Source organism: Sinohyriopsis cumingii, chromosome 4 (genome assembly GCF_028554795.1).
Source record: "Sinohyriopsis cumingii isolate HCF-2022 chromosome 4, ASM2855479v2, whole genome shotgun sequence".
NCBI lineage: Eukaryota > Metazoa > Mollusca > Bivalvia > Unionida > Unionidae > Sinohyriopsis > Sinohyriopsis cumingii.
Window position 1 is genome coordinate 111,146,398 of NC_142964.1, and position 27,712 is coordinate 111,174,109.

A 27,712-nucleotide genomic window follows, 5' to 3' on the forward strand; every position below is an offset into this window, starting at 1 on the left:
CCTCGCACCTAAGATGGATGCGTTTGATGAACCATACTTATTTTTCTTTTGTGAAACTTCTGATTTAAAGCTTTACTTGTCTCAAAGTTTATTGACAAATTCTTCATATGTATATGTTAGTACTTGTCAGAAATTATAAAACTTTGATTCAAAAGCAAATAATACAAATGTACTTTATAATTTAATAAAAGAACTGCATGTCAATCTGGACTATCGGCAAAACGTACCGCCAGCAAATTAAAAAGATGTGCAAGATACTGCGACATTATTATTCTGTCTAAAAATATTTAACGTGGTTTTTGATGGTTGACCTCCTTAGCCCTAATGTATTCATGTTGTGAAGGGTAACAAAACTTCAGACAGAGGAGAGATACCTACCGTACATGGAGATGATATACTGAGACCGACTAGCAGATTGGTGGGTGAATATGGGTTTTCACTATAACGATTTTTCACTGGAAGATAAAGTAAAAATAAAAATGGTATAAACAAAAATAAGTAATCAATTGCGAGTCAGTTATAGGAGAATGAACTCATTACTTGCTACTTATGCGTTGCCCCTTTTTTGTTTAGAACGATTAGAACTGAATTTCTCGAATAACATTTGCTATTAAAAATATATTGCCGCATTTCAAAGTAACTTTATCGGAAAAAAAATAAAAACAGAAGTTTATATATAAAGCTGAAAGTGTCCAATAAAATTTCCCTACACACACATCTCTCTCTCTCTCTCTCTCTCTCTCTCTCTCTCTCTCTCTCTCTCTCTCTATATATATATATATATATATATATATATATATATATATATATATATATATATATATATATATATAAAGAGAGAGCGGATCCTCGTTAATCCGGACTAAGTTTATCCGGAAACCTCGCTATCCGAGTATAATTCAACGTTAATTTGCTCCGCTAATCCAAAAATCTGTGTTCCAAATCCAAAAGTCTAAATCGAGGAACGAAGTGATAATTACTGCAATACTTGCTTCAATAACCCGAAAATAATCTCCTAAGATAAGAAAAATAAAAAATAGTTAAATAACAGATTTGGAGGTGTGTCAGTTTAACCAATCTCTGGTTAAATTCTAGTACCACGTAAAATTCTAATATCATGTGTTTCGGAAAGCGTAAAGCAGCGTGACCGTATTGTACCTAACAGTTGCATAAACAACGTCTGTTGCTACTCGCCGACGGGGCGTCAATAATTATAATAATTAAATAAAGACACTGGGATCAAATCGTCCACACATTTAACATAACACATGGTTAATAAAGTATGTGTGTCATTAAGTATCTTTGTTGTTTATTGTATATAACAGTCACAGTTTGTTGATGGCTGTACAAAGAAAGTTCATTGATTTAAGCTTTGGACAGTTAAAGATTTCATTTCATAATAAACAGCGACGTCAGTTTTTGGCTCATTTGCGGCTGTTAAATAAGACTTCTAAAAATAACTATTAGTTTACTATAAGCCTTTTAACTGCAATATATCAGATTGTATTCGTTGTACTTACTACCTTGTGTGTCATGGCGACACCAGTGCCATGGCGACACCGTCAAGCAATAGTAGATTAGATGAGATACCGGCCAGCATAAAAAGGATTTCCCAGTATTTTTTTAAACTGATATTTATCTACAAGTGCATGTTATAGAAGAGTGAAATAAGCACAAGACAATACTGAATTAACAAATTTATTTCAACCATCGTTGAATATACATGTACAGCTAGCAAATACGTGTACATGTATGCGATATGACAACATTGTAAAATAAAAATTGTGCGTGATATGTATGTATGTTTGTATGTATGTATGTATGTATGGATGGATGGATGGATGGATGGATGGATGGATGGATGGATGTAATCGCCTTGTCTACATCCTTTCTTGATTTCAACCTTCATGAACAGTGTCATTTACAGTGACACAATATTAAATATTTTCGTAAAAGTCAGTGCTAAAAGTAAGAAGAAAAAAACCCTACAACTTTAACAATAAAAGACCATGTAACTCGCATTTTTTTCGAGCAAAACGTAACTTAATAAAAGTACGGAAATTTTTTCCTTCTTAACTGAATTTCATGAGGTCTGTTTGATAGCTATTTATAATTGATGAAAGTAAGTTTAAGTTCATTTGCAATGCGTTTCGATGTGAGTTTTTATAAACGTACAGTAAAGAAGTGGCTTACTATTTTCTTGAAAAATTTATTTGGCTTATCTAATATATATATATATATATATATATATATATATATATATATATATATATATATATATATATATATATATATATATATATATATATATATATATATATATACACTCTTATATACATTATATATATATATATATATATATATATATATATATATATATATATATATATATATATATATATATATATATATACACACTCTTATATAAATATACATAAACGTAGACACACACACATTAATATATTTTAAAATGATATATATACAAATATGACCAAGAGATAAGTCAAGATTGTAGATGCATCAACGATTTTCATAAATATATCTAAACCATTTCAATCAATAAACAGAAATTATGCCTGTGATATACTACTAAATTAATAAATGTGTGCCATTCAGTTTCAAAACATTCCAGTTTATTGTTTCTTTTGGTTAATGACATCTCACAGATGTAGTATCATTTTAAAAAGTATTTAACCAAAGGTAGAGATACGGGTTTCCTTTCATGGAACATAATATATATGTATTTTTTATATATCAGCAATAAAAAATTAATTGATTTTCCATTCTTGAAGCCCCTTATTTGATACTAATCTTAACAGAAAAGAATCCGTTCTATACCTTGTTGCGGTATCCGCCGCAAGTTCTCCGAAACCAAGAAAATCAAGCCATGTTCTTCTGTTTCTACCCTTCCAAAATGCATGTGGTTTTTTTCTTGATGCATTTCTCTCCTGTTATCAATGAGCCAAAATTCATTTGTGATATCTATCAGTTTCTTTCCTGGTCTTGAGTTGTTCAATGTAACATAATTATATGTATCATGTAACCATGGTAATGCTTCATAGCTAAATTAAAAATCTCATACTACTATTATGACACGAGTCATTTCAGTTTTCAACTGTTGATAAAAATTAGGAGAGTCTTTATTCGGACCATAACTATCTAATAACGATACGTTCTTATTTTGTATTCGCACATCTATAATAATCTTTTTCCCTCCGTGTCTTTTTGTATTTGCGTTACTTTAAATTCGAAATTGTTGTTAAGAACTTCTGCTGCTCTAGACTGACTTGAAGAATTACTGAAAAGGCATTCCTATCAATACAGACTATGTATATAATATTCTTCCTTCGCAGCAAATATGTATCGTGTAGAAAGCAATTTGAAAACTGTTTTTGTTTTAAAAACTGGAAGACATCTCTCATCTTGCATTTGTCAATTAAACCCACACAATTCATGGATGCAAGGACCATTTTATCAGTCATCAGGAAAAATCCGATAGTTACATCTATATGGAAAAGCTACTCTGGGCAGAGATATCTTGCAGTTCAATAAATCAGATCTTAATATAAATGTACATAAAATACTAAGACGCAAATACAATTTATTGGTACCTTTGCCTCTGACATAGCAAAGGACACCATTAAAGAGAGAGAAATGACGATAGTGTGAGAGAGAGAGAGAGAGAGAGAGAGAGAGAGAGAGAGAGAGAGAGAGAGAAATATTTGGATTTTTTACGTAGCTTTAATTCATTCATATCACTACGATGTCCGCAGTGTGGCAGTTTATAGGGATGTCTAGCACTGGGGCATTATGCCACAGACATGTAACGTGATATCCCACCCAGTCACATTATCCTGACACCAAGCCAAACATGCAAAAGTCTTACCCGTCACACAGCAAAAGCATGACAATACTATGGCAAATGTAAAGGTCCTACCCGTCACACATCAAAAGCATGACAATACTATGGCAAATGTAAAGGTCTTACCCGTCACACAGCAAAAGCATGACAATACTATGGCAAATGTAAAGGTCCTACCCGTCACACAGCAAAAGCATGACAATACTATGGCAAATGTAAAGGTCCTACCCGTCACACAGCAAAAGCATGACAATACTATGGCAAATGTAAAGGTCCTACCCGTCACACAGCAAAAGCATGACAATACTATGGCAAATGTAAAGGTCCTACCCGTCACACAGCAAAAGCATGACAATACTATGGCATGGCAATACAACCTAAACACAAGCAGTAGGTGTACGGCAATAAGGCAAATACAAGGGCTCCAATTTAATGCTAAATACATTTCACAGTCAGTGCAAATTTAGAAAGATGTCATAATTAATTTACGATGTTTTATATTTATCAGGCAAATATTATGTTTTTACTGATAAAGGGATTTCAGACTTGACCATTCGATTAGTGTTGTTTCTTTAAAAAAAAAAATTGAAAGAAAAATAATTTACTTTAAATAACTAATTTATGTTAAAACGAATTTACAGTAATGTGTAGCACCTGATACAGAAGGTAAGACAAGACAAGGAATTAACATATTTCACACTATACTTACACTAGTGTGTCCCGTTTCCTTGAGAGAACAACGAGGAATCATTAGGTCTGTATGTAGTAAAGTTACATTTGGTATACTAATCATTTCCTAAAATGAATTACATAATTATGTTATTCATGTTAACATATTTGTTAATTTATATTTAAGTTATGTATCTCCCTTTATCATACTCGTATTCAATGCCTAGGACCTATACCGAAACCTAGTAGCTAGCTTGAAATTATATTTTATACTTTCCAGTTTGTTTTAGTATATTCTAAAAACAAAAGCCAAAAGAAAAATAAACCAAAAAATTAGATCTAATTCTGGAAGTAGGAAGAGTCTATTGTATTAAATATGCCATCTCTCTGGAAGTATCATTTAAAAGAGAAAAAAGAGGATTGATAAATATGTTCCTGATATAATGGAAACGTAGAAGGATTGTGACTGTGAAATGTGTACTATAGCCTACATTCAAATACTACTGAATCTAACAGTGTCTTGTTTCAGTTTACTAGTCAAATATTAGATAACGCTTCTTTCTCAACTATCTATAGCATCCTTCCTTTTCTTCCAACCACACATCTAAGTTTTCCCCTTATTCTTATCTAAACGTTCTCAATTTTTCAAAATGACATAAGCTACCTAAGCCAGTCTACCTCTTTCTATTTTTATTCCAACTGACAGGTCAGTCACCATTTTCTTCTTGGAGCCTTGCATTAATTTAGCACAGGACAACACCAATTCCATATCTACCCTGCAAATGAATCTTATTATAATGGGAGCTGGATCATAAACTAAAATAGGAGTTATGTGTGCATTTACACACCATATGTCGTGTACTCTTTGCTTGTTGACACCTAAGTCTTTCTCTTGCACTTCTTTGACCACTTGATAGATCTTCTCACCAGGATCATCTTGTCTCACCCAGTAAAACAGAAGGTTCCATTTTCTTTCATGCTTTTCCATGAGAAGAATTTTTCCTTCCATATGTTTAACTGACTCTTCTATCTTCTCTTCCAGGGTCCGGAGCTATTGCTTACTATCGTTCTGCAATTATGTCATTCTCTCGTCTCTAAAAGTTAGGTTCTCCTAAGTATCGGTAATGTTTAGTTTCACTGCTTTAATCTCCACCTTATCAGCCTGAATTTCTGACTACAGTTATTTTTATTCTTGTACATGTTGTTTACTTATATAGTGTTTTATCTTCTAAACTTCTTCTCCTTTGTAATTTTGATCTTCCAGAGCAGCTTGTTGTCTTCTTTATATGACGCATATGGTATAGAGTCACCCGTCATTTCAGATTTTAAAAAAAATAATTGATCCTTCATATACATTTTAATCAAAGCTAGCATTGGTTCCAAGTTGAAATTAGTGAGGACGACATATTTAATATTTTTTACTCTTGAATTTATTCAAAGGGTATGTGTTATAAATCTTTCAGTAGAAAATTATTACATCTCGAAAATAATATGTGTTTAGCGTAGAGAATCAACAGTTCTTTGACCTAGTTTCTATACATGCATCAAATACCATTGTAAAAACAATTTATTACATTTGGTATACGTGTGCCGTTTTGCATCCGTATTACTTTCGCGCCAGATATCAATTAGATTATATTTGGTACAAATATGAATTACTGCAGCTCTTGCCTTTAGGTTATATAGGGAATAATAATTGATTATGTTCGGTACAAATATCAGTTACTGCAGCTCTTGCCTTTGGGTTATATAGGGAATAGTAATTGATTATGTTCGGTACAAATATCAATTACTCAGCTCTTGCCTTTGGGTTATATAGGGAATAGTAATTGATTATGTTCGGTACAAATATCAATTACTGAGCTCTTGCCTTTGGGTTATATAGGGAATAGTAATTGATTATGTTCGGTACAAATATCAATTACTGTAGCTCTTGCCTTTGGGTTATATAGGGAATAGTAATTATATGTAATAGGTTCTTGATTCATAAACTAAGCTGAAATCGCCTCCACCATGTATATGCTGAATTTTTACGTCCTCTATATTTTGTCCCATTTCAATGTAAAAAGACTGTAGTGTCAATGTTAGGACTGTAAATGTTTATAAGCGTAAATTTGTAATGTTGCGTTGCATCTAGTAAACTTAACTATTTTGTTCCGCAGATAGTTCAGCAACTTCCAAAGATAAAATGACAAATCACGAGTCCGTCTGCTAGTTAAGAGAAAAGACCCAGGTGATGTACAACGCTTATGTCCTCAACAAATATCTTTGTTCCTATGTTTGCTTTTGAATTATCCCACCTTTTTATTCCGCGTAAGTTTCAGTCAATTTCTTCATATCCTTATCTTCCAGTCCATACAAATAATAAGGTTGTTCCTGTTTATCAAACTCTTTTCTTAGAAACGTTATTACAAGGTTTTATTCAGTAATCAGTTCGTTTTAATTTGCTAGGATTCTAGACCCTGGATTTTCTGGTTCAGATTGTCATTCGCGCATTGTAATTCTTTTATCTCCCCTCTCAATTTTTCCACTTCCTAATCACCTTTTGCATTTGAATGCATACAACTTAGCTGAGTTTGGACACTGTTTTTTAAAGAAACATACACTTTGAATACCATTTCATGCAAATTTAGTGAAATTGTTTAAATTTGTTTCAGTGAATTCTATTTTTGTATAGCTCTGCTTCAAAGACATCACCACCGACTGACTGCCTAAAAGAGGTTTGATAGAGGTGGAGGTGGTGTGGTGGATACCTTCTTCTTAAAAAAAAATAACGGGATATTGTCACATATACATCTTCCCCAACATAGGGTGCTTCTGTTGTTTTTTCAATGTTCCCTTACTTTCTTTCACGACTAGACGTTTTCAAATTTGCATATTCACGAGAACCTGTTACGTTCTGCTACGAGTAAATATTCTGAGACATGGTGCATACGATGCACGTAACCGTATACGACCATGCACGAAATACCTCGCAACGGACATTTGTTTATGGTGATTAATCAACACATGATTATTAGTACATGTTAAATGCCTTAAAACATCATAATTGTGTCAACAGGTTTAACAAAACCCGTCAGGGGATACCGGACACACTAAGAAAACAGTTCCTCGTAGTGAAAAATAAATACTCGTTCAAAAGACTTACTATATTATACTTTGTTTAGCAGTATTTTGGGTGTTTCCAGTTCGACAAAGCCGAAATTGTAACTCCCGTTCTTACAGTCTAGGTAGAATAAAATATAACAGTAACATTTTTATTTTCAGATTGCTGTCTTAAATATATAAAATGTACAACTTTGATAATTTTCATTCTCTGTCAAACGAATTAACATTTAAACTGCATATGTATTATTTGAATAGAAAAAGCATACACCTAGGTCGGAAATACTAATATTTTATCGATATGTATGTATGTATGTATGTCTGTATGTCTGTATGTATGTATGTAATCATGAAGGAAGTGGTTAGTTACATATTTACCTTTCTTAGTAATCTATTCCACAGTTCAAGTGCTAGCGTTTGAGACTGACTCTCATTTAATAACTTCAACAAAATGAAGACTGTACCTTCTGTCTAATGATTCGCTTTTCCAAAAATTTACTCGCTTTGTTTTATTTCCATTGTTTCCATTTTTCCAAGAAATTGTTGACCTTGTTTCATTTCCATTGTTTCCGTTTTTCCAAAAATTTGGTGACCTTGTTTCCTTCTCGTAGTTTTAAGATTTAAACCTACGCAAAAACCAGGTGAAGTTGTTTATTTCAAGTAAAATGCAAGCCAATAAAACTAGCTAATGATTTGAACAGCTCTGATGTGTGCCTTTCTATAAGCAGTTTTCTTAACACATTCTGTTTCGTTTTGACCTTCAATAAATTGAGTATTTGTAAAAATATTTTGAACGAAATTATTTGTGTCTATGTAAATAATAGAGAGCATCATTATATCGTTATTGTCTTAGTATTACGACTCTTTATTTCATTGTATGTGTGTACGTGTATGGAGACATGTTTTCCGTTTGAAAATGTTTGAATTTCTGTGTGGTTATTTTCAAAGTAAAACTGTACCACGTCTTAATATCCGTTAGTAAATATGCAATTATGGAACAAACGTACATATACTGAAGAAAGGTACCTATGTATGGATGGAAGGATGGATGGATGGATGTTTGTATGTATGTGTGGATATACGTGCATATGTATGTCTGTATGTATTATGAACGCACGCACGCACGCACGTACCTACGTACGTATGTATGTATGTATGTATGACTGATTGACTAAGTGGATGCCAAGAAAGAGATTAACCATTGTTAGTAAATCAACATACAGAAAATAGTTCCATGCAAATATTATAAATATATAAAACGACATATAATGATAAAAGAGAAAGTATCAGTCTCTGTCAACACACACACACACACGCACACACACCTATATATGTATAAATATCCCAATCTATACGTGAAGATCCCCTTTTTATATATAAATCGCGCCGACTATTTGTGCAGAACCCCTGTTATGTATAAATACCCCAGTCTGAATGTGCAGATCGCCTGTTATGTATAATTTCCCCAGTCTATACTTGCAGATCGTCTTTTATTTATTAATACCCAAGTCGGTATGTGCTGAGCCTATGTTGTGTATAAATTTCCCAGTCGTGATGACTATTTTTAAGAACTTTCAAAACAATTATGTAGCCGAGGTCTACCATACGTATATTTCTGTATTTCATTAGTCAGATATCGCTCAGGATTAAACTTCACGTTAAGTCAAGTAGTAAGGAAAGTTGTCCAGTATCAATGTCTATGAAATGGCGGTGTTTTGTTGTAATGTAGTAGTAAGGAAAGTGACCCATTATACGGGTAAAGGGCATGGTGGTATGTTTTGTTGTAATGTAGTAGTAAGGAAAGTGACCCATTATACGGGTAAAGGGCATGGTGGTATGTTTTGTTGTAAAGTAGTAGTAAGGAAAGTGACCCATTATACGGGTAAAGGGCATGGTGGTATGTTTTGTTATAATGTAGTAGTAAGGAAAGTGACTCATTATAAGGTTAAAGGGCATAGTGGTATGTTTTCTTTCGATGGAGTAGTAATCAAAAAGGCTCAGTAGTAAGGTTTAGGACATGGTGATAGGTTCGTTTTCTTTTGTGTTCTTGTTTCCTACGGTTATTGGACTTCATTGCATTTTGTGCCTTTACACAGTAATGTGGTAAACTGGACTGTGCCCATGCCAAAAGTCCTTAATATTACAAAATGGATTAATGTCATCGTACTCTGATACTAAACGAGACCACACCCATATACTAAAAGAAGTTAAAGAGGTTTAATTAGTTCCAAGTACTAATCAGAGTAGCAGCAGAGAGACTGAGCCCACCAACTATTTCGTCAAACAGGACCATCTATCGAAAACTTTTCTGATAGAAGGTCTTATTTCACAAAAAATAGCCTTCTATTCAGAAACTATGATAACTAAATCCTCTTTTCTGGCTAGAAGGGTTATTTCGACAAAGATAACTCACTATAAAAAATATTTCTTCGGGTGTGGTGTCGACGAAACAATTGAGGGCTCAGTCTCTCTGCTGCTAGCGATGTAAATATTTTTAATCCTAAAGGATTTCTGCTGTGAATTAAAAATTTAAGTTAACAATAATGGCTAACATTGGAGAAGCATATTCCGCTAGACTAGCTCGAGAGCGACTAGAAGCAATAAAAAAATTTCTTCCTGTACGAGATTCTGTAAGACAAAAATTACAGGTGAGACAGCAAGTTCAGGAAGGTTTCGCAGAGACCACAGGGGAATTATTTAAACCTATCACTGCAGTCACTGGAAAGGTTTTAACCGCAATCGCAGGAAGAACTCCCGAGGAGGTTGCAATCGAGGGTGGAAAACCACAGCGAGGTTTGCTTCAAGCAATAGAACAATTTAGTGAACAACAAGTAGCAGCCGCAGCTGATCCAGGTGCAGTAGGTCCACTTGCAACTGTCAAAGAAACATTTATAAACAAATTTATCGAAGATGGTATCAACGAAATAAAAAATATTCCATTGAGTAACGTATATGAACTTAAACAGTTTTCTGTTTGGATCGTTAAAAATTATAATCGCAGACATGAATTTTTAAACCCAGGGGCTGCTAAGGGTATGTCTCAATCTGAGTGGAGGGATTATGTGTATAAAATAAATCGAGGTATCTCCCGAGTATCTCCAACTGATGATACCTGTAATTTTATAAAAACAGGAGTAATTGGGGTTAATAAAGAACTGAGAAAACAAGCAGAAAAAAAAGGAAGAAGAAAAAATCGCGAAAATACAAGCGAAGGAAGAGCGAAAGAAAGTTACAAGACAGAAATATCAACCACCACCTGAACAACAGCAGGAACCTAAACGACGTGGAAGACCTAAAAAAGAGAGACCAGCGTCATCTTACTCTGCTCTAGAAGAAGGGGTTCCAGAAGAAAGAGATATTCTTGAAGATTTGGGGGTGTTTGAACCTAAAACTGGATCGGGTTTTATTCCCTGCCCTGATAATATCATCAATGATGTATCACTGCTAGAAGTTCTCATCGGAGGAAAACGAGCTGGAAATAACTCACCAGAAATAATTAATGAAGCGGCTGATATCTGTCAGCGACTATTTCGCGGCGGCATCATGGATTCTCATATCTATCGAGAACTTATTGATGAGCTCATCGACGATTAGAGAAATAACAATTAAATAAAATGATAGTACACAATTCTCATCGTAGACCAGTCATGGTCAGGGTTGTAAATTCACGAGTACCTGTATACAGGATGACTTATGGAAACGGATTAGGCGATGTTGTTCAGGGTTTATTTGCGAGAATGGCACCCAAAGCAATACCGATCGCAAAACAATTATCGATGAAAGCCATTGATGTTATTAAAGATAAAGCTATTGGCGCTGTTGGTAGCGCTGCCGGTAAAGCATTCACGGCAATCAAAGATAGACTAGCACGACTGATACGCAGAAAACCTCCGCCGGTAAAATTACCAGCCACCACAGACATGCCAGCGGATGTCAGTAAAGTAATAAATCAAGCCGCAAATCAAAAGCTAGCCTCGCTAGTCAACGAAATTCCTGAACAAATAAACACAAGTTTGGTCGCGGGAAGTGGTCTTCGTTTTAGACGGTAACTTTTACAATAAAATGTTCAAACGGGAATCCGACCCAGCATTCGACATAAACGAACCGGTTCTTAAAAATGAATCAGTGCGTGATTATCAGTATTACTCTTATGACGCACGAGAACCAAACAGACGAGGACGAATTGAACTTCAGGTTCAGGATACCAGTAGATATTTTCTGCCCGCTGAAGCATTTATTGAAATAGAAGGAGAAATTATAAAAACAGATGATACAGTATACGGGGATGCGGTTAAAGTCGGTTTTGTCAATAACGGAATTATGGCGCTGTTTGATAGTGCTATTTATATGATTGATGGAAAAAATATTGAAGCAATTCAGAAAGATGTTGATGTTGCCACAACAATAATTGGTCTAGCGAGATATTCTGATGATTATACAAGATCAGCCGGTCCATCAATGATGTTTGCCAAGGACGCATCTAATTTTCCTAACAGTGATCAGTTTATTATTAGACGACCAAGAAACCGTGCTGCTCCTCCTGTTGATGCTGAAATCGAAGACATGATTATTAACGCTAATACAGAATTTAATTTAGGTTTCTCTGCACGTAGACAAATGCTAAAAGGTAATCGTAGAAATTTGTCATGTGCCATTCCGCTGTCGCACATCTTTGGATTTTGCAGAGATGTCAGAAAGGTAATTTTTGGAGCAAAACATACGGTCGTGCTTGTTAGAAAAGGCGACGACAGTGATGCGCTATGGCGACCTCTAGGTGACCCTGGTAAGGTAAACATAACAAAACTATCACTGTGGATGCCGGTAATGACTCCTTCAATTACTGAAGAACCACGACTGCTTTCTTTTATGGATCAAGGTGGTAAAACGCTGCTATCGTGGCTTACAACAACCACAGATAGTATTCAAAGTAACGTCAATGGTATATTCACATGGCATATAGCATCACAGCAGGGGGTTGCCGCGCCGCGACATATTTTCATTGCTTTTCAGGATGTTACACGAGTGGGTGATCAAACACGTTCGCATATGATATTTGATCAACTTGGTATCACTGACGTTTCTCTGAGAATAAACGGGCATCAAGAACCATCTGAAAATATACAATTAAATTTTGGTAATAATCGTGTTGCACGTGCATATCAACGATTGACGAAATATCTAGCGCTTGATTTAAATATCGACACTGGTTTGCAAATATCGCAATTAGATTTTATATCTCATTATCCAATCTATTACTTCTCGCTGGAGCATCTTGATCTAACCAGACAGTCTGTCGTTGATATTCACTTTCGGGCTACTGTAGATAGAGACCTACTAGCAGCAGGAGCTATAGCTAATTACAGACCAATCGCGGTCATACTTTCCGATAAATCAATGTTGCTTGAAGGTGCTGGCGGCCGAATGAGAGTCATCGATGTACCAGTGGAAAATATGTGAACAATTAGATCAATATCGTATTAAATAAAATGTCATATCATCACGCTAACGTCGCTCTGACCCCTGGTCAGATTAACAAACTAAAATCAAAGCAAGCATCAGCGTCAGGAACGTCAATAACACTTAAACACGGACAACTTAGTGGTGGTCAAAATAAATTATCGGTTACTCAAACACAGCTTAATCAAATCAACAAAGCCAGAACAATAGGAAAGTGAATCAGACTTGATTTTACTGCCACAGCTGTCCGTGACATGGTTAAGTCCGGTGGAATATTTCCGCTTATTCCAATACTTGCCGCAACACTAGCACAAGCAGCAGCCGCAGCAGCAAAGGCAGCAGCGTTAGGAGCAGTTGGAACCGCAGCAGGAATGGCCCTTAAGAAAGCGGTCGGAAAAGGATATAACAAACAAGGAGGTTTCCTTCCTGGTCTTGGTGCTATTAAATCCCTGCTTCCGCTGGCCGCAGTAATGTCAAAAAAATTAGGATCAGGATACAAAAAAAAGAAAGGGTCCGGTCTCAGACTCCCAGGAACCGCAGCCGCATGGTACCCAAAACGGTTTTAAAAACGCTTCCAGCAAGTAATTTTGATTTACTTGATGCTGTTAAACAATTACGTATAAAGAATTTCAGAGATGTATTTATTCGAGATGAATTACCAGCACGACCGCATAGCACAGAAACCGGAATTATTAATCTCGACAACAAAGAAGGTCCTGGAACTCACTGGGTTGCTTACGCGATCGATCCACGTGGAAATGTATATTTTGATTCGTACGGGCTAGCACCGCCAGTTGAGTTTCTCAGGTATACAAATAATACTTCACAGCGACGAAGACTCCTATGGCAGTCAATGTTACCAACACAAACACTGACTGATCCGCCCATTTGTGGTCAGGAGGTTTTAAACGTTCTTGACGCGATAACAAAACACCCTAAAACTCCTCCGCACAAAGTCGTGCATGAATACACGTTGAAATCACATCTGTGATTTCCAAATGTGATTTCCAAATTTAAACAACCCCATAACTAATAATGGTTGATATTTACGGAAGATCAAGCAGAACCAAGGAAGAAAAGAAAGATATCGATTTATCGAGGTATGCGACCAAAGATGAAATTGATAATCTTTTAACGTTAACCGGGATAGACCCAGATGAGGTTGTTATTTTTCAGGACAGGCACGGCAAACTAAAAACCAGTAACATTAAGTGGAATGACATAATTCGCAGGGTTATTGGAGCTACCACGGACAACATTGTTGTATTCACTGACAGCGGCAGAATCAGAGATTCGTTGATATCAATTGCGGCGCTTCGAGATGATGCACGGAAAGCCGCTCGGGAACGTGTAGCGAAGACCGGTGATACAATGACAGGAGAACTCAGCATGAACGGTAACAAAATAACTGTGTTAAAAGATCCGGAAGGTCCCGAAGATGCCGCAAACAAACAATATGTAGACACCATTGACGGTAAACTAACCACGTTGCGGGCAGAGTATGATGTTCACGTGGGCGCGTTTACAAGACTTCGAAGAAACTTCGCAAAAGCTGATGAATCCATTGATAAGTTCTTTGGGGTTCCTCGGGTCATCGACATGAAACTTTCTGAAATCATACCAAATCTTACCGTTAACGCCAACGATATCAACAAGATTAATACCCGGTTAGGTGTAGTCAGAACAGATAGAAGTTTTTCAGATCAAATCGCGTTGATAGAAAATAACATTAACACGATCAAACAAACACAGCAAAACATCGTAGCGGGGATTCCTGAGATCGTTAACAAAACCAGTCTGATTAAAGTCCCCACTGGAGTTACCCCCGGGCATATCACCAACATCGTATACACGGTATCATCGGGATTCGCAACATGGTCCCAACAAAATAATACTATCAAATATACAGCAACAGCCACTGGCGTGTATAGACTGTCTGTATTCAGTGCCGCTAAGTTTGAGATCTTTACAGCATATCCCTGGAGACATTCCTCCGACAGGTTTTCCGGGGTTGTAACTGTAATACTAAACAGCGGGACCGAAGAAATATTTATACTTGAAGCCGCAGACAAGAAATTAACCGCAACATCTTACTGGTGGTGTTTGGAATTCGTCGCAGAAACACCTCAATTGGTTACCCTGTGATTTAGTCACAGGGTAAAATAATAAAATGAAATCAGCATCAACGACAACACTAATGACAGAGTCATTAGACGCTCAGCAATATAGATACGATCAGGTACGCGAATGGCAGTCAACGCTAAAAAACACTATTGACAAATGCGCAACAAAGATAAAAAAATACAAACGGCGTGTAACTGTGCTAGACACAATAGTGTATTCGGTATCCGCGGTAGTTGCATCCACGGGTGTGCTATTATCAGCGCTGACACCAGTGACAACTGCAATCGCGATTACAATCACAATTTCAGCATCAACGACGATTGCAGGAGTTGCTAATATAATTGCGAAAAAAATATCCTCGTGCGCGCTAACCAAATTACACGAGTATGAAAAGTTAAACAACGCGGCCACAAGCACCTACTCGAAATTGTCCTCGTTGATATCATCCAGCCTTGACGATACAGTTATATCCGATTCCGAATTCACGCTGATCGCAGCAGCATACAACGGTTACGAGCGCACAAGGAATTTTAATTTGAAAACGATGAAGATAAATAATGACGGAGATACTTCAAGAGATAGCCGCAAATACAGCTCCGGTAAAAACATCAATGATAACAATATCTTCGACGCAACCAGAGTTTAATATTAATTTTCCAACTGCAATTCCAGTTACCGAAATCGCGTTGGCACAATTACGAGTATATCACAGTTGGCCCAACATCAGGTCGACATCATTTCACGGACAATCTCCGAATAATTCATTTGTATTTTCGTATCAGAATAAACCCAGTACCGAAGGTACCGACGGCACACCAGATTGGAACGTCATTTATTTACCAACAGGGTCTTATCAGATAGAAGAAATCAACAAAGAAATACAGCGTCAAATAAAGCGTATCACCGGAAAAGAATCAAAGATCAATATATCAGCACACGAGCCAACGTTGTCAACGATCATCGGAATCTCAACACCGGGTTACCACGTAGACATTTATAACAGTTCAATCAGAACAGTATTAGGATGGCCAGCGGAAAAACCACCAGCGATACCACCACCACCTGTCCGATTATATCACTGACGAACCGGAGGAAGAAGATTTTTTCGAGGAGAAGGACCTTGTAGTAGAAAGGATGCGTACTCTCGGGGCAATGATTGATCCAGATGGTTATAATCCAGAATTTAGATTTAATTTTTTATTAGGAAAAATCGGCTGGTATTTGTTCTACAAGAGCAGCATTATTTCCAGAGCTTTTTATTCGAAGGAGGAGATTACTGATCTATTTAATTATTATCGTGAATTGCACAATCAACGACTAAAGATTTTACGTTCGCGCTTTCAATCACATATCAGCGATATAACAACCCCCCGTAATGATATCATCAGCGAAATCAAAAAATTAAATAAAATCGCAAATTACATGAACACTTTGAACAGTAGATTAGTTGAAAGCATAGTCGATTCGATCAGGTACGAAAAAAGACAAATAGAAGAAGATAAAAAAAGGGTAGCAAAACTGAAATCGATCTCTGATCAGCCTGGAACCCCCATATATCCTGAATTAGTATATCTTACAGAAAAAATAAAAAAAGAAGAAAATCTACGTGCTCTCCGAGAAGCATTAGTTAAACTTAAAATCAACGAAGATGAACTTGCAAATTATAAATTTCCAAGATACGTTTCCCCGGTCATCTTACGAAAACACGTCACTGATGTCATCGATGAATACTTCCCGGATATTCTTGCCGCGTACAATAAACGATTACTACCACAACCCATTATCCTCAGCGTTGACAATTCCACAACCGGTGATGGCAGACATATTTCTCCGGGAATCGTAAATATCACTGATGTCGTCGCGGTCAATCTTGTATGTGACGCAATCGACGGTAGTTACAACATAGACACAACAGTATCAAGTCAAGCCCAGCAAGGGTTTATACTGTATTCATTTACTCCTAGAGAACCACCTGGATTTTTGATTGTGCAAGAGCCAATCAATCCAGTATTGTGCAAGAGCCAATCAATCCAGTATTTCTGCGGTGTTTGAATCCGACGCTGACAAGGATGAATTTTAAAGTCACTGACCAACAGGGTAGACTTTTGGACCTACGTGGCGAGACTGTTAGTATTAATTTGCTGGTGAAATCCTAAGACTTTCAATTAATAATATGATATCATAATAATGTCCAAAAAATCTTCGAATTACCAGAAGTATGATGATGATGATGAAGATCTCTCTGACAGTTCTGACGCTAGCGTAGAAACACAAGGTTTTTCCGACGACAGTGATTTTGTTGTTAGTGATGACGAAGATGTCTCTGAAATCGCTAGCGTAGAAACACAAGGTGTTTCCGACGACAGTGATTTCGCTGACAGTGACAGCGACGACGATGATAGCCCGGTTGGCGTTTCCAGAGACATCACCATCAGCGACAGCAATGTCGTAATAAATTATATTAAATGAACGCGAAAATAATAGTATGTATCAACACGTGAAATGTTCCATCGTTGACAAGCGCGCGCTTGAAGAATTCATCCGAAAAATATTTACCGGAAATCATTTCCCGGGCGTTGTTAAAATAGTCATCGATAGGTACGGCAATGATGATTTTTTACTGACAGATTTTCAGCTGAAGCAATTCCGCGAAAACAATATCACGATGATTACTTGTGACGCAGACCAAATCCTCAATGTTGTTCACTCGTGCATTTCACGGGATCATCTTGATAAGATACTGCAGTGAAAATCCTTGAAAATATTTTACTTTATATATATTTTTTACCACTGACAATTTTCCTCGATTTGATAGGGTATTTGCTAGTAAAAACCAGTGAAATGGACAATTTCTCTGGTTTTGATAGGGTAATTGCTAGTAAAAATTAACAAAACAGACCAAAGTCACAGATTTGATAAGGTAATTGCTAGTAAAAATCAGAGAAATTGTCCAAAGTCACAGATTTGATAGGGTAATTGCTAGTAAAAACCAACGAAATCATGCAGTTTGTATAAATTTCATATAATAATTATTTCACTGCGGGATTTTATTTTTTCTTATAGTATTTTTCTGCAACAGACCAAAGTACTCATTTTGATAGGGTATTTGCTAGTAAAAATCAGAGAAATTGTCCATTTTCCTCGATTTGATAGGGTAATTGCTAGTAAAAACCAACGAAATTATCCAAGTTGCTGATTTCATAGGGGTATTTTGCTACGAAAACCAACGAAATCGGACAGTTGCACAATTTGGACAGTAAAAAAAATATTACTTTTTTTTTTACTTCCTTGACGCTGTCAAGGATTTCACTTCCAAGTAAATGCAATCAAAGTGAGGTATTTACTTCCTCGTGAATGACTTCGTCATTCGTGACAGTCATCCTTGATTTCATCATTGACGCTGTCAAGGGACATACAATGTTTCAATTTTCTGACCCGGTTATTAATTATCTTCTTTGTTTCATACTCAGCTGCCAGTGCCAGCCTGATCTTTTCGATTGCACGAGACAGTGGAACAAATTCATTTATTTGTGCCTCCGCTACGCTGGCCAGCGATTTATACAAATTATTTTGAATCATCTTTATGAATCGATATTGAGTAGGAAGAATATAACGCCCTGCACATTTAGCTTCGTATAATGATTCAAAATCAGACAGAATAGTTTCAACATTTAGTAATATATTAAATCCTTGTTTTTCTAATTTTTTAATAGCATCAATCACATTATTGATATTTTCTCGATTCATATTTATATATATTTTTATATCTTTAAAATAAAAAAACATCACATCTCCTTGAGCTTCTAGCTTATCATATGATAGGCTACCAAACTCAGGAGGGAGCGGAAACACTACCCCCGATTGAGCTCCTAAACTGCCAAATAACAGTCTAGAAATCCCAGAGGGTGTGTTTGCGAACGACGAGACATTCCCCATTTGTGAACCTCCTAGCTTACCATTTGATATGCTAGCAAGGCTCATATAGGGACAACAAATAGTATTTACATCTGTAAAGCTTCTAAATTGCCACCGCATTTTAGCAAACTTATACAGTAGTATAACTTATCTTAAGACGGCACAAACACATAGTATTTACATCTGTAAAGCTTCTAAATTGCCACCGCATTTTAGCAAGCTTACACAGTAGTATAACTTAATTCTAACATATCCTAGGACGGTACAAACATATAACTTAATTCTAACTTATCCTAGGACGGTACAAACATATAGTATTTACAGTAGTGAAGTGTGGCAGTTTATAGTGATGCCTAACACTGGGGGCATCTCCAAGCGAAAGTGAAACTGCCTGTGTGCATACCCCCCCAAATCGAATCCCAGGGGTAAAATGTACCTCCACGATTCGACGTGGAGGAGGATATGCACACAAGGCCCCTGCTTGGAGCCCCCAACTATTATAAAAACCCTATAAATCGGGCCCGTCGACAGTATGTCCGTAACGAGGATTCGAACATGACATTTGATAGCGCCGGGACGAAAGTCAAACGCGTTACCATTGTGCCACTTTCCAATCTGATAATACAGGGTTTAAACATTACTGATCTACCTGTGAAATTCATACAGGTAGTTATTTACTTCCTTGTGCAGAAAATCGTCTGCTCGCTGTGTTACCTATAAAATACCTGTAGCGGTAAGTTAACAAATTCTGAATTGAAACACTGATTTATGAAAATACTGACAAATGCGAGACTGTATACAGTAAAAAAATACCGCACTGGATACCTGTGAATGCGGAAGTGTTATAGCGCGCTGTCATCCTTGACGCTGTCAAGGTGACAACGGGGAAATAATTGTATCATTGATTTTCACGCAGTCACTGCAGAGTTATCTCCGTTTGGAAAATCCTCGCGATAACGAAATATAATTTTCTGATTATTATACTTTTTTTGCCAGAGCTGATTTGGTTATTTTTTCTGCGACTTTTCGTACTGAGGGTGAACAAATACCGAAATACTTGCCAGCTGAGGTCATTGAGCGAAATGTTATTTCTTCTTTTGTATTTAAATTTATAGATATAACTGCCCTAGACTCTCTCTTCCCCCCAGTATTCCCAGCCCTACAATTTTCGCTCTGCGTCACAACCCTCAAATTGGATAAATTATTATTAAGTTTATTACCATCAATGTGATCAATTACAAGACCTTTTTTGATCTCTCCGCGGAAACACTCGTACACAACCCTGTGAATAAGAAGAGATTTTTTTTCCAACAATAAGTATTAAATAACCAGCATTATTAACAACACCAACTGGTTTTTTCACTCTGCAATGTCTCACTATTCCCTCGCGAGATGCTTCGTAATTCTTGATTGTGGGATGTGGGACAAATTCTTGGCTCATTTATATAATAATGTATTCGTCTAATTTATAATTTGTCTGAAAACCTAGTTATATAATCGCTCTCAGATTTTAGCGCGTCTCCGTTATTTTTTTTATTGTAATATCGCTTGAGTTCCCGGTATTGTTTCCCCCCGCACCCCGCACATAATTGTGTTTTACCCCTGACACCAATACCACATCGCAGGCAGGGTATGGGTCCTGTGCTTCCTCGTTTGACGCTCTGTATGTGTTCACCGCAGAATTCCTTCCTGCAGGACTTACCACAGACTGTTACGGATCCAACTTTTAACCACTTGCAGTTATTCATTTGTATATATAATATTTTCTTATTTAAATATTTGTCTTAAATATAATATGACAGTGTTTTCGAAATTATCCGCAGTTGGCGCCGGTAGATTCGATCTTGACAGGCTAAACCCGGATCCACGACGACGGCATCTAACTGATCTGTTTGATATTATCAACGAGGGTAAAAAAGAATTCCGCGACGACGGCGCATCTTATGTATGGTCGACATTTAAAATTATCCGCGATATTAACAAGGTCAGTATCATTGACGAACTCTTCTTCGGTGATGAGGTCATCATCGATGCCACAATGACTGATGCCCGAGCAAGAACAATTATTGATTATATTGATTTTCATCAACGTAAACAGAAATATTTTTTCAGAATAAAATTTATCGTGAAAGTAGATTCCGATGAGTGAATTATCCGTGACAAACTCGACCCTGTTCTTGCTAACGGAAAGACCGCTCTGTTAAGTAGCAATTCCAAACCAGGAATGCTGACCGGGATTGATATACCATATTACGCTCGATCGTATCCTGTAACCGCAGTCATTTATGGAATATATCCGGTAAAAAAACCAAAAATTGATAAACTCACCCCGATGAAAACTTCGACGGTGCTGAATTGTGTAGCCGAGCGAGTAATGGAACATTTTAAAAACGCAAAACGAGGGAATGGTTTAACCGATCTGCGACGTGAAAAAATAACAGCCTGGGGTGAATCGGTTAAGGATACCGGGGCAACAATAAATGATGTTGCTGTGCTATCAAGTAAATTAAAATGCTCAATAACAGTAAAAACACTAACCGGAGAGATATTATATAATTCGAAGCATTATAAAAAGTCAGGAACACCGATTGAAATTATTGATCATAATTCGCACGCGTGGACTGGTGCGGTTACAATATTCCCACGAGATCGTGTTGTCAAGTTTTATCGCGGAAACATATACGAGGTTTTTTACGCGCTGAGTAAAACCGACCCTGTGTCAGTGTGGTTATTTAGGAGCTCTGAAGATGGCGACTATGATCAATTTGTGAGACCCAACGGAGAATTATACAGAACAGAATCGTTGCACCAGGAAATGAAAAAACTCGCAAAAACGTATATGAGAAATGCTAGCGATGAGCAGTTATTGGTTAATTGTTTTACAGTTCCACGTGTTGCCGCTCACGCCGCCAGAAAAAGAAATTCGTGGAGACCAACCCGAAGTCAGTTTCTCTCGGATATACAGTTAAGTTGTGTCGAGTATGGTCATGGCGGGTTATGGAATACCCGGTATGACTACCGGGATATGATTTCCGTGGATATGATTGCTTGCTACCCAAGAAGCTTTCTCGGGAACGGCGAGTGCCGCGAATACTTTAAGCGATTCGGACACCCCACGAACTCGATGACACGAGTCGCCGTAAACGGCAGTTTACCCGAAGCTGACCTGACAGGATTTGCTCGTGTGATTTCGTTTGAATTCGCCACGGGACTTCATCCGATTTGTTATGTTTGGTTTGGCAGACACTTCGTCGAAAAGATCTGGGTACCAATAGTGTTATTGCGATATATGCTTGACAGCGGCATGCTGGTATCGTTGACCGTCAGTGAAGCAATCGTATGTTATCGACCGCAGACATCAGTTTGGTTACCAACACCAGAACGTGTAACTCTCGAAGAAGTTATCGAAGAATGGACACAAGCACGTCCAGAAACTCCTCTTGATGCTATCCGCGAAGGAGCTCCTGAAATTCTCAAGATTAAACTCAAAAGCAGTGAAAGTACACCGAAAGATCTTGGACGAAGAATAATCGGTAAATTTACTCAGGGTGCAGCATTTGATCATAAAATGCATCACTCGCGGTTGATTATCGATGAAGCTGAACTAGATTTTATAATCGCCGACGCGGTTGCCAGAGACATATTTTGTAACAGGGAGGATGTGTTCTTGTCCGACGGGAAAAAGTTGGGCACAATTGTAAGTTATATCGACGGAGAATCGCCTCAATACACACATTTGAGATCTTCAATGCTGGCTTATGTTTCTATAAATTTGCTATCGATGGTAAATCGATTTCCTGACCCATACCATACTGGTATGGCAGTAAGAGTTGCCACGGATTCATTTTACATCGACAAGAAATATTCAGAATCACTGACCGATATAATGAAATTCTGCGGCGGAGATGAATGGGGTTCGTGGAGAATAAAAACGGAGATGCTGCACGAGTATTGTAAATCCGCTGATGTTGCAATCGAGGATGATTATTGTAAATCAACAATGCCAGAAATATCTTCCGCACCGTCTGTGGATGATCCAATCACCAGACACAAAACTGTTTATTTGAACGGGCCGGGCGGGTCTGGTAAAACAACTCGAGCGATTGAATTATTTAAAAAATCGGATATGATTGTGCTAATACCTACACACAGGCTTGCCAGAGAGATGAAACAGCGAGGAGTCAATTCTTGTACTTATCACAGCTTTTTCAAATACAGCGGCGGTGTGTGGACGCCAGATCGAATGGGAACAAAATATATCAATGATATAATAATTTGGGATGAGATATGTACGGTGCCACTGGAAACGTTAAAAACATTTCTTGAATGGCTGTTAACGAAAAATACTGCAGTGATTATGTGCGGCGATCACGGTCAACCACCTCCGTTTGTCTGCGCATCTCCGCATGATTGGCTGAGGAATTTTGTTGATTATTACGAAGAAGTGTCTGATGATTACCGAGCACTTGATGCAACGTTGAAAGAATTCAAAACACTAATCAGGCTACAACCGAATAAAATTCAATGTGAAATTATGCGCAAGATGATTCCTGAAACTTCGATGAGTGACTTTTTACGCGTGTGGAAACCAGACGATTTGATAGTGGTAAGTAGAAAGATAGTCAGAGACACACTTCAACAACAGCTATTTCGGTTGCAAAAATAAAAGTTTCCAATGTTGCCAACGCCGTTATGTTATAGACCAACTGATACACGGTTACAAAATATAGATGTTGATATTCCAGGAAAGACAGAGAAACAGAATTTAGTATTGAATGATATTGTGTTAGTTGACATCGATGCTGTCGACGATGCACTAGCGATGAATAAATCCCCGTGGACGCTAGGATACGCAATGACCATTCATTGTTCTCAAGGACTGACTATCTCTGATACAACTGTCTGGATCATTGATGATCGAATCGAATGGTCAAACTTAGTTTACCTAGCGGTGTCCAGAGTCAGAAGAATATCTCAACTGCGAAGAATTGTCTTGAAAAATCCTTCGGATTTTCATTCAAACGCTGATAAAATTAATAATGAAAACAACAGCGATGGTGATATAATAAGAAAAAAACTCGCCGGTTACAGACAGAGTGACAAAAAAAATAATCGCGACTTGATCTTGATGTTGAATTTATTAACGCGTTGAAACAACAACAGAATAATCACTGTGCGAGCTGTAATTGTATAATGCTATGGCAGTATTCGAATAAAAATTCAAGACAATTTACCGTAGACAGAAAAGATAACAGTCGTGGTCATACACGTGATAATGTCATGTTGACCTGTCTTGAGTGTAATCGACGTCGGGGTGCCAGCGCTAGTTAAGTCATTGAAATCACTTCAGTGATTTTGGCGGCAATTGTGTGTCCTCGGGAATTACTTGTAATTGCTCACGGGTGAATCCACGTTGAGGAGCAGTTGAATCCAACCTGTAGATTGCTGGTCTGCCAGTGGATCTTGTCACGGTGGATATCTTATGTGTGGTAACACTCCAAATGGGATCAGTCGCTCTTCGTTTACCACCTTCATGTTCACCTGGTTCATATAAATATCTTACAGTAACATTACCCAGTATTTACTGTTTTTCTTTCTTTCGTTGTAGTGGTATATTTTTTTTCGTAATCGCGATGGCAGGTTTCATGTTGGTTGTTCGAGTTATTTCATTATTTAGCGCAGTTATCACACCTGGTAATCTTGCAACCCATTCGCGCGATCTCGTATCCTGAATAAATTCCCTCGCATATTGATATCCAAATAACCGCTCAGCAAGTGTTCGATTGAATCGCTCAACAATTGCCTGATCACGGTGAATTTCAGTGTGTCCTCGTCGTATGGTGACTTTATGTTGTTTCATCAACGATGATACTGTACCTTGAAATTCTTTGCCAGGATCAACTTGTAATAAATTTGGCCATCGTAGAGGTCCTCGCCGATAAATTCTTTCAAACGCAGAAGCAACCTCAGATGCTGTTTTAGTTGTTAACGGTTCAGCATCTTTGTATCTACTGGCAACATCAACTATGGTTAACGCGTACTTGTATGTGCGTCTTCGGATAGTATCATGTGGCAGAAATAATATATCAGCTTGATGAACCTCATTTGGTACACTAACATCGAAATGCGCGAAGTGAATTTGTTTAGGACGCGGTAGATAAATTTGCCATATTGCCTGTCGGGATAACCAATTTTTGGCAGTAACCTCCGTAACTTTTGCTGCACTGGCAAGTTTACTAATTGCTGCGTTACCTCTCCAGTATCCGCTAGGGGAATAATAAATCGACTCCATTGGAAATGATTGCATTTCTATTAATTACCCAGCGCCTAATACAAGTTTAGATTTCATTGCAGTTTTTATCAACCAGGATGCTAGCCTCTCCTTGAAAGATTTATCAGGGATGGCATTTACCGCATGAATTAATTTCACATCCGCGAGATGACGCTGTTGCAAATCCTTGCTTCGGTAAGCTACATCATGAGCATGACACGCGCTAGCAATAGCGTTTATCGGATATTCACCTGGTTTTGGTTGATCCTGAGCATCAAGTCTGATATCAAGTCGGGTTCCTGGACCACAGTAATTATATCCTGGAACATGTTTTTCTCCTGGATATTTAGCCCACGGAGCTCCTGGTAATTTTCCTAACTTGGCTGCGATATCACCTCCGTTTTTTTTAATAAATCTAAATTTTTTTGTGCCACATCGTTCACACTTGCCTGTAAGCGCTTGTCGATTATTTTTTGTTGTAATTGTCGTCGTATCCGCAGTTGGGGTATGTGCTCGACATTTCACACAATATAAATTCATATTTATTTTATGATATATCAAATGGAGATCACTGACTTTTCTGCGTCAAAGCGACGAGAGCTAATCAAACATAACTCAGTGCTACCAAATTCAATCCGAATGATTATTATAGGTCCATCTGGGTCGGGTAAGACACAGTTGTTACTTAATTTAATAATGAAGTGGATGAAGTGGGATAAATTATATTTGATAGCCCCGTCTGTGGACGATCAGCGGTGTTATCAAGTGTTAAAAGATTTTAACGAAAGTGCAAAATCGATAATGGAAAATCAAAGTGATTTTCACGAAGATGTTATTGATTTTATAACTGATATCAATGAAGCACCGAGTATCGATGATATCGATGGGAGTATTAATAATTTAGTCGTGTACGATGATATCATGCTGGACAAACAATCAAACCCTGCCAGGATATTTTCCCGCGGCAGGCATAAAAACACCGATGTGATTTATGTAACTCAACGTTATACACAAATTCCGAAAGTGATCAGAGATAACTGTAACATTCTCGCGGTATTTAACGGCGTTGACGCACATACGTTACAAAATATTCATCGAACTTGGTGTAGCGGTGACATGGACATCAATAAATTCAGAAATTTCTTTAGTCGTGCTCGGGCAAAACCACACGGATTTGTAACAATAAATTTACATGATCCTCGGACACGGTATCGAGTTGGGTTAGATACAATTTTTAACTAGAAATCCTCAAATATTTACATCGCTAGCAGCAGAGAGACTGAGCCCTCAATTGTTTCGTCGACACCACACCCGAAGAAATATTTTTTATAGTGAGTTATCTTTGTCGAAATAACCCTTCTAGCCAGAAAAGAGGATTTAGTTATCATAGTTTCTGTATAGAAGGCTATTTTTTGTGAAATAAGACCTTCTATCAGAAAAGTTTTCGATAGATGGTCCTGTTTGACGAAATAGTTGGTGGGCTCAGTCTCTCTGCTGCTAGAGTCAATATATTATGTAGTATTGTCCATGCTGGTGCACGGAACATGTTAGTTGCCACGGAGGAAAAACCCGGGAAAACCCGGACAGACCCACGAGAAGCTACTGACAAGCTTTCTCACATACCCACACTGGCCGAACCCGAGACTCGAACCCACGCAGACAGAGGTGAGATGGCAGTGATCCATAACCATGAGCGCTTTAGACCACTCAGCCACTCGTGGCCCCAAGTATACAAGTAATAAAACCTATAGAACAAAGTTGAAGCAATTACTGAGTCGGCTAAATCTACCTGATTTTTTTAATAAACCGCAGAGTTCGAATATAACTTTAAGTCCTCTCACAAATTTTCTCTTAATTTATGCCTACTTGAGTTGATTAAAGTTAGATCATCAGCTCTGAATATTAACAGAGAGATAGACATTGTCCAGATGATCTAGTGTTGCCTACAAGTATGTTGCTGTTATTTGATATCTATATTAACGGCATGGATTACAAAATGTTGTACGTTATCAATATATGTATACTTACCAAATCCCTTCTGAACGTTTATCCAGATACAGTATTCTACTGCAATATTGTGTTATGAAATCAGCAAGTTTCAATCTGTATATACTGGTAGGGCGGATCTAATAACTGACAGGTGTTCCGACCAATCAGCGTTTTCAAAGCTGCAGGTGATTTAAGATTTAACGAAACTGAAACTGCTGGCATGGTAGTTGTGTGAAATCTAGTATCTGCCAGATTTGATATTTTTTATAAAAACTTTGTCGTCTAGTTAGACGGAAGTTTTATATCTCGATCATTCTTAA

At 37.3% G+C, this 27,712-nt stretch overlaps 1 long non-coding RNA gene across 6 annotated transcripts; it reads right to left on the minus strand.

The window, feature by feature from the left end:
- Positions 1-374: 374 nt before the first annotated feature.
- LOC149801887 (uncharacterized) lies at positions 375-27,535 on the minus strand. 6 transcript variants are annotated; one of them, XR_016420742.1, is made up of 5 exons: positions 27,432-27,535; positions 8,015-8,262; positions 4,572-4,589; positions 2,839-2,948; positions 375-455 (listed from the first exon to the last, which is right to left on the minus strand). It is a non-coding gene; the product is annotated as an uncharacterized LOC149801887 (long non-coding RNA). The 6 variants fall into 6 exon arrangements; XR_016420738.1 differs by having other exon boundaries at positions 4,572-4,618; XR_016420740.1 differs by lacking the exon at positions 4,572-4,589.
- Positions 27,536-27,712: the final 177 nt, after the last annotated feature.